Here is an 8990-nt window from a genome sequence, read left to right on the forward strand (position 1 = left end):
TGACTTTATCAGAGTCTTATGTTGCACCAAAGTTTAGATGAAGACTTAGAGCCTCATGAAGGTCAGCGTCAAACCTCACTGCACATGACATCGATGTACACACTTCAATGACTGTATAAAGATTCGTGATAGTCATGGCCGCTGTAATAGAAGTTTTGCACCATCACGTGACGGCAGTCATATTAGATGACAGGAACAATATAATACTAACGACAGGCAGTCCAAGCTGAATGATGGACGTGGACACGTGATGGTGCAAAACCTCTATAGCGTTTTCCACAGATGACGTCACAACATTACATCATGGGATCGACATTTGGACAAGCCAAGCGCACATTTGACATGCAGCCGATAATATTTTGTAGTCTTGTTGTTTTCAAATGATGGAAGAGCTATGAAGGCATTTATGCTTATTTGTTGTTCCTTGTAATTCAAATATCGGCTTCTATGTGAAAACGAACTTGCAATCATTTCTATAAGAGCAATGGGGAAAACAATGACGGATTTTTTAAATTTAAGTTATCTGTGCCAGTAAGGTTTTGTATATTAAATGATTACTCCTCAAACGTCACAGCATTAACATATGGCATGGAAAAACCTTTAAAACTTCAAGAAGCTGCACTTAAACTATACAATTTTTAGTGCTATTCAACATCTTACCCCATGTAGAATCAATACTGTAAATATTGTCAGAAGGGTGATAGGCACTTTAATGACATAGAATAAACAATTGATGGGCTGCAGTTAAAAGACAAAAACATGGCGGCCATTGTGGTACCGTTAACAATGGATGCTAATGAGAAATCTTTTGTTAAATGGTACCAACATGACCGCGATGACGTAACGTGCAAACGAAGAATAATTAAGATTGAACGTAACATTTATCCTTACTTTCTCTGCTCCTTTAGCTCAGCGTACATGTTTTATTTTATCTCATATTACTATTTTCTAGCTTTTGCAGAGTTCTTCGTTTGCATCTCAAACATATGCCACATTTCTGCAATCACTTTTTAATTTTCACACAAAAACAAGTATTTTTTACATCTATTCAGGCAAACGAACCGACATTTTAAGGCTCTATTCTTTCTCAGTGACTTTGCTCGTTGAGTAAGTCAGAGCTTCGTCGCTTCGTCATAGAGATCTTCCGGTAGTGGTTGCTTAGTTACGATTTCTTTGTCATCTTTGTCTTCTTGTTTAACGCTGACATAGACATTGATCCTCAGATGGTAATTCGGGTAATGGGCTTGAGAATACTCAGGTCACAATAATCATTCAACGGCCTTATATATGTACAGAAATATTGAAAATAAGTACCATAAGCAGCAGTAAGGGGGACTCGCGGTCAATGTCAAAGATTTACGGGTTTTACAGGCGGTTTAAGGAAGGCGCCGGCAGCGGGAATAAGCCGCGCGATAAGTCCTTACTGCTGCTAGTTGTCGAACCGCAAACGGAGGTTAAAATATTCCTTAGATATAGATGGACACCATCACGAGCATTCGTAACAAAACTGTGCGCCGACTGAGAACTCAGGTGTTGGATCGCCTGGATGCTGACTTTGCCTTCACAACATTTATGGAGGGAGATACGGACGAGACGATGACAGAAGAAAGGGCTGAAAGAATAATTAACTTAATACCCGAAGGTAACTACCGGTTAGAGCTAACGTTCATAAAGTATTTAGACGGCGAGTGGATGATAGAAAAGGGGCGCAATCCTATCAGGGCGTCTGGTAAGAAGGACCTGTTTGTCTTAAACGAAAACACACGCCCGGGAGCATTGGTAGGAATAGACATGCTGTTCTACGAGGTTGCTTACCCGGTTACCGTAGTCATTTACGGTGCGTACGAGATAAAGACGCCAGACGTTAAGAAGTTGAAACCGATGCGACATCCCGGTAACTGCGTAGGGAAGTTAGTAAGAGAGTTCTTTGAAGACTCCTCTCGGGGCGGTAAACTGACTTTAAAGAGAAGAGAAGCCATCAGGAAATGGGAAAAAGATACTAATAGGACCGGAGGGTCGATAGACAACATCAAGAAGTTAGAAACGGCGCTGGAGAGGCGAATCCATGTGAAAGATATTACCGACGGCTTCATTTACTCCGGGACGCATAAGTACGGCGGCCTTGGTGCGCCTATCGTAATTTACCAACACAACGGGCATGCGTGGCGAGAACTTAGATTCCCACGAAAAAAAGAAACCAAGGTCTACAAGGAGTCGCCACTTGCAGATTTAATCCACGAGAACTCCGTTTGGCTAATGGATTCAGAAGGAAGTCAGTTTATGACGCAAGACGGTACTCTTTACCGCCCCGAAGTTGAACACCAGCGCATCCAAAGCGCGTGCGAGACCTTAGGAGAAGACTTCTCAGACGAAGTGCTTAGCTCCCGTAGTTTGGACTTTCTGGCTGCCAAGAAAAGAAACGGCTGGAAACCCACGCCGGCAGAGTTCAAAGACGTAGCCAAAGCATGCGTAGAACACGGCCACGGAGGCCTATGGAACATGGAGTACGACGAAGACGAATACGTGTCGCTGGATATGAAACATTGCTATCCTGCCAGTTTCAAAGGCCTCGGCGATTGCAAGGAATATTACGACCGTTACGGACATCCGGACTCCCAGTTCTTCCGCGTGGCTTTAGATGGTAAGTACGATGCGCCAGCTACAGGATTCGTTAGATTGACCAGTTGGAAATTCGCAAAGAACTTGCATCCAATAATCTACGCGTGGTATGGAAAGCACTTGCAGGAGAAGGAATGGATACCCATACCGCTGTTAAAGTTCTTCGAAGAGCGTAAGCTGCTTACCTACGCGGCGCATGAAGCCATACTTTGTCATAGCGCCTTTACACAATGGCTCCCAGAGCACAACCCCACAGCGCGAATTGTTATAGGTAAATTCACACAGGGCGCTAAAGAAGGAGAAAAACATATGCAGCGACGCCTGATAACAGACGAAGGTGAGCTAAGCTTCCTTATTAAGCGCGCCCATGAACAAGGAACAATGGTGTCTGTGGAGAAATGGGACTACTTCATAGAAGGTCAGAAAGAACAGAAATGGAATGCATTGTGTTACTACCAAGACCATCGACCGCAATATTACCACCTGCGTGCGAGTATGTTAGCATATGCGCATATTAACCTTCTCGCGATGCTGCTGCGGTTCGACAAAGAGGACATCCCGCGCGTAGCCACGGATTCCCTATACGTGAAACCGCACGTCTTAGAAAAGATGCAAGAATTCTACACCGACGATGAATTAGCAGAAAGTGGCCAATGGCGCGTCAAAGACGAAGAAATAAAAGCCTGGAGAGAACGCGTAGAATATCACGGAGAAAATACTTGGGGCGTCGTAATGCCCACAATGAGGCCCATGCCAACCGTAAAGGACCCCATTTCCTACCAACGCTTCTCTTACCTTTACGGTACGGGAGGCAGCGGTAAGACTACGCGTGTGTTAGAACTCTTTCCGGCCTTAAAGGTGCTAACGCCAACGCATCGTTTGGAAAGAGAACTCTGCGAAATGGGCCACGACGCGCAGACCTACCACAGCTTCTTTCGTTGGAATGGCCAAAAGTGGGTACCAGAAGCCATCCACGACATACCTCCGGTGATACTTTGGGATGAGATTTGCACCGTTCCTTTGGAAATCCTCAAAGAATTCGTAGAATTCCTCCGTGGAAAGTGTCAAGTAATATTCGCCGGAGATCCCTGCCAGCCTCCTCCAATAGCCGGAGAGATGCCCCACGAATGGCTGAAAGATTTCGTAGACCATGCGGAGGAAATTAACACCGACTACCGCAGTAAGGATCAAATAAGAAACCTGAAAGCGGAATTGAGGGGCCTCAGTGACGCCGAGCAATGCAAAACACTGCGCAAACGCGTACGAGCGAAGAAATACGAGGACTTTCTATACGCCTGGCACCCTAAGGATCTGGTGCTGAGCAGCAAACGCGCAGCACAGTCTCGCATACAAAAAGATTTGCTAAATATACACCGAGAGCGCTTCCCTACGCATCCCGTACCTGTTTGCTACAAACCCCACGACACCCGCATGCAAAAAAGAGACGTCTGGGTACCTGGTACCGACATCCAACTGCGAAATGCAGTAACGCACGATAAAGCCTGGGTGCCTATGGGAAAGGTCGAAAAAATAACCTCCCATCCAGACTGGCGCTTGGGTGATTGCATGACAGTCCACAGCGCGCAAGGGCTTACCATAAAAGAAACCTTATGGATCATAGACCAGCGGCTGTGTTGGAGCAACCTTATCTACACCGCCGTAAGCCGCGTAGAATATGCCAAACAGTTAAAAAGAGCCTGGGGGCCGCAACTGCGTTACGATAAGACGCCAGAGGACGTAGCCAAAGAGAACATTGCCAAGAAACTCCTTCGCTACCAGCGGCACGACGAAGAAAAGAGTACGGATCCCCGCTATGCGGGGGTCAAATTCGACCTATGCGTGGACGACGTCTATAAGAAAGGGGCAAGGTGTGCCAAATGTAACATACCTCTACTATGGAGGTTTGACCCGAATGACAATCAACAGTTCTCCGTGGATCGTATCAACAACAAGCGCGGCCATTGCAGAGGCAACGTAAGACTGACATGCCTAGAGTGTAATCGGGCGCGTGGAGCAGCACTACTCTGAGTCTTTGGGGACTATGAGCAGCTCTTCCATGACAAATCCACGACTCGGGCCATTTAGGTAATACAACACGGGTTGCCCTTCCTTGGTGACGGACTTTGAAATCTCATAGGTTTCCAAAGACCAGTTAGGATCCGTGGCTCTCTTGCTGCCACCTTCGAGTTCCCCCGGCTGATAGAGGTATCTGACCACTATGTCGCGGGGGAGCTTTTTTTCCTTTAGTCCGACCGCCCTCGAACTTCTGACGTAGGACTTGTGCTCCACGTGTTTCTTTTTTATGGCATCCTTGGGTTTCATTCCCGTAGCCCTGGCCGCCTCGTTGTTCAAAGCCGCGATGACCTGGGGGAGCCGCTGAGTCCATTCCCTGTTGCGTTTGGAGGGATCTTCCAGCTCTTTCCAATACTGGTACCCAAAGAGACGCTCGGCCAGGGTCTTATTGAATCTTTCGACGATGCTCTGACCCCTGTGGTACTCTGCTTCGGCTCTCCTAATCTTAGTGCTGTGGTCTTTCAGGGTCTTAGTAACCACGCCCATGAACTCTGTCCCCGCATCCACTTGCAGCAGCTTAGGCCATTTCAAGACGCGCTTATAAATCCTACCTAGGGCTTCTGCGACTTCCCCAGAATCCTTGCTGGTTATGGGTTCGGCGTCCTTGTATCTGCTTGCGATATCAACTACGGTCAAAGCGTACCTATAGGTCTTTTTTCTCACCTTGTCGTGCGGCAAGAAAAGCAAATCTGCCTGATGAACCTCGTTGGGGGCATTTACGGTGAAGCTGGGCCTGGGAATGTACTTGGGCACGGGAAGATAAACCTGCCAGAGGGTTTGTTTTCTTAGCCAGTTCTTAGCCGTTTCATCTGATACCCTGGCCGCGGTCGCGAGTTTCTTGATAGCTGATGCTCCTCTCCAATAGCCTTCAGGCCCATAGTAAATCCTTTTGAGTTTGTCCTCTACGCGGCCCATTATATGAATTCCAGGACGAGATTGATCTTACGTCCGTTGAAATCCACCGTCTTTCCGTCCACCTTAATGGTGATGTTTATGCTTTCTACCAAATGAGACAAATCATAGCTCAAAGAAATGGGGGTGTATTCTACCAGGTCAAATGGATTACCCTTAGGTAGGAATTTGGACATAAGAGAAGACTTTTCTCCATTGTTGTAACTATGAACCAAGTCGCAATAGACTTCGTAAGAGGATGCGACTTTCCATTTCACAGGTATGGCTGTGTCGGTAATTGTCTTGCCCGAGGCACATAATAAAGATCCCAATGGGTCAGACTTTCCAAAAGTTACTGAATAGTTTGGCATATTATGTTTGAAGGTCATTTCGTGCGGCAATCCTGTGGTGAGCGTATAACCGTGTTTTGCTAATTCCTTAGCAAGGGTGATTGGTGTGTAATGTCCATCGGGCAGCAATACGCCTTGATAGTTGCCGCCGCCTTTATGCTCAGTGATCAAAGCATTGACTAAATTATACCAAGAATTGTACAAAGAACAACTAACCAACCGAACTTTATGGGCTTTAATGGGGGGATTCAGATAAGTGGTAAAGTTATTTTTATCGCTTTCCAAAAAGACGATCATATATTTCAGGAAACACAGTTTCCTTCGTTAGAGCAGATACGCCAAAGCTACGCCTCCTGCCAGCCCTGCGACTCCTACGAAGACCAACTCACTATCTTTTTGTTTCTTAGAAGGCTGATAGTAATTCTTAAACTGAGGCTTTCTTAACCCCGTTAATGCCGCGGGGTGTGCTTGCGCATAGAGCTTAAAGGCGTAGTCTGTATTTTCGAAGTTCTTATCCGCCTGCATCTTGTCTTGGTAGTTCTTATCCAACCAATCCCTGTAAGCTTGTCTTTTTTCATTCCAAGCTGCCATGTCCCGCTGATATTTCTCCAGCGCTAAGTCGTGTCTCTTCCTTTCGGCGGCCAAATCTCCGCTGCGATCGCCTCTAACTAATCTATCCAAATACTGACCACCATAATTAGCTCCAGTGAATGCTAAAGCTGCAATAACTCCACCTGCGACCACGCTAGCCATTATATATTAGAAAATCACAGGGATTTTCACGAGTTATGTCGTTGGCAGGTACTTTTCCTTCCGTAGGTAATTCTTTACCATGATAGCCCCGCCTACGGCAGCGGTCATCTTAGCAAAATTAGCGAAGCTCTTGCTTGGGTCTTCAGTAAAGTCTTCTTTGAGCACTTTCTTACCTACCCAACCAATACCCGCAACGATGGAAGTAATAATAGCTGCTTCTTCAACAGTTTTCAATAACGCGGTTGACATTATATTACAGAGCGAGAAGGTTATTACTCCATTTCAGGGATCTTACTTTTTCTAACAGCCGGCTCCACAGGTGCGTGCACGGGCGCGTGATATGTTGGTGGTCCTACTTTTGGCTTCGTAGCCCGCCATTGTAAGTAAAGGCTGCCTGCTGCTATAGCAACTCCTAACGCGCCAATGACGTACCCAGAATTAATGAAGGATTCCTCTTCTTTTTCCTCCACCTTTTCTTCTTTTTTGGCTTTGTTCTTCCTGTTCATCTCCGCGAGCTTCTTTCCGGCAGCGACTCTGCCTGGAGATTTAGCCTTGGTAATCTTGGTATCTTCTACGGGAGCCTTTTCTGGTTGTTCTTCGGTGCCACTCATCTTATATTAAGGGACTTGAAGGACTTGACAAGTAACTTGGTTACGACTTGAGAACGACTTAATAATGACCTGACTAAGTACTTACGAATGACTTGACTAAGTACTTACGAATGACTTGACTAAGTACTTACGAATGACTTGACTAAGTACTTACGAATGACTTGACTAAGTACTTGAGGCGACTTGATCAGGTACCTCAGCAAGTGCCGCCTGGAAGACCTTTTCGACTTCTCTGTCCTTCTTGAAATCCTTCCAAGACACCAGTACCTCCTTCAAGTCGACGTGCTGAGCTACGTGAAGTGCCGCAGAGGCGACTGCCATTAACTTACCGCACTTCAAAGACAACCACCCACAGGTTATCTTAAGTTCTTGGGCGATAACATAGTCCTCGCTTATGTCCTTCCGCAGTTGCTCCACGTCGTCTATGGGCAGTGCAAGTCCAAGCAATTTAGTGGCAAGTCGGATAGCGGAGTCTGCTACGGCGTCCGTGGTCTTACTTGCAAGGGCAGCCTCATACCTCTTATGGAACTTCTTGACTTCCTCTTCCGACAACTTATTAACTTGCTCATGGGTAAGTTCCTTACCTATCATTTCTTTACACTTCCCCGAAGACACAAGGATGTTAAGTTGTTCCTTAAGGTTACTTTCGTCTAACTGCGCGGGGACTTCATCTAAGAGCTGCTCAATGTCCATATATCTTTATGGAATACGGAAACCTCAAAGAGAAGATCATCTTGGAATGTTGGTGCGTCTTTAGGTGCCGCATGTATTCGTGTAACTGTTCCTTGGATATCTCACCGCCGTAGTCGCTTAAGATGGTTTCCAGGTCAGACTTACTTGGAGTATAAAATACTACGAGAGAGCCTATGTTTTCCCTGAAGGGCTTAGAGACACTGGTAAGCTGCTGGGAAAGCAACCAAACGCTAATATTGTCGTGTCTGCCGCTGAAAGCGAGTTTAACGAGCTCGGAGGTGCGCGTTTTTACGTCGTCCCCACAGGCAATGTCATCCAGTATAAGGAGGGTTTGCGTATTCTTGGGGAATTGTTTGTGCCAAAACTTAAGATGGCTGGATAACTCGTTAGGATCTAAGATATCTACGAAGAAGTCGTCATCTTTCACTCCTATGCCTTCCCAGGTGCGGTTATTCACGTAGGTGGGGCAAAGCAGCACTATATAGTCGAAGCGGTATCTAAAGGGTCCTAATAGCTGCTCCACGATGAACTGCGTTTTGCCGCAGCCGGTGGGTCCTACTATCAGAGCATTGCAGGGAATATGGTTCGGATCCATTATATATACGATGGACCCAGTGGACGCAGTAAGAAGGATTGCCACCGACGCAAAAGATAAAAGAGACACCATAGAAATGCAAAGGGAGGAGATCGATCGGTTAAAGGAGCGCGTGCAGGAATTGTACGATGAAATGTGCGGCCTGAAGCGTGCGGAAAGGTTTGGTGCGCTTTTGACGATGGCCGGTTGGGCGAAGGAAAGCGTGCAGGACTTTATTAAGTATCCCTTATAAGGGTTAATAAATTCTTATTATATAATGAAGTGTAAGGATTGCGACAGGGAGTTCAGTAGCAAACAGGCTTTGCAGTATCACCAAAAAAAGAAGGTATGTTTTAAAGAGGTGGATAACGTCACCACCTGTGGCACTTGCAGCCGGCAGTTTAGCAGTAAACAGGCGCTGCGATA

This window comes from Actinia tenebrosa, unplaced genomic scaffold (genome assembly GCF_029948245.1).
Source record: "Actinia tenebrosa isolate PJP-AT-01 unplaced genomic scaffold, QUT_ActTen_1.0 PGA_scaffold0__85_contigs__length_37466705, whole genome shotgun sequence".
In the NCBI taxonomy this organism is placed as follows: Eukaryota; Metazoa; Cnidaria; class Anthozoa; order Actiniaria; family Actiniidae; genus Actinia; species Actinia tenebrosa.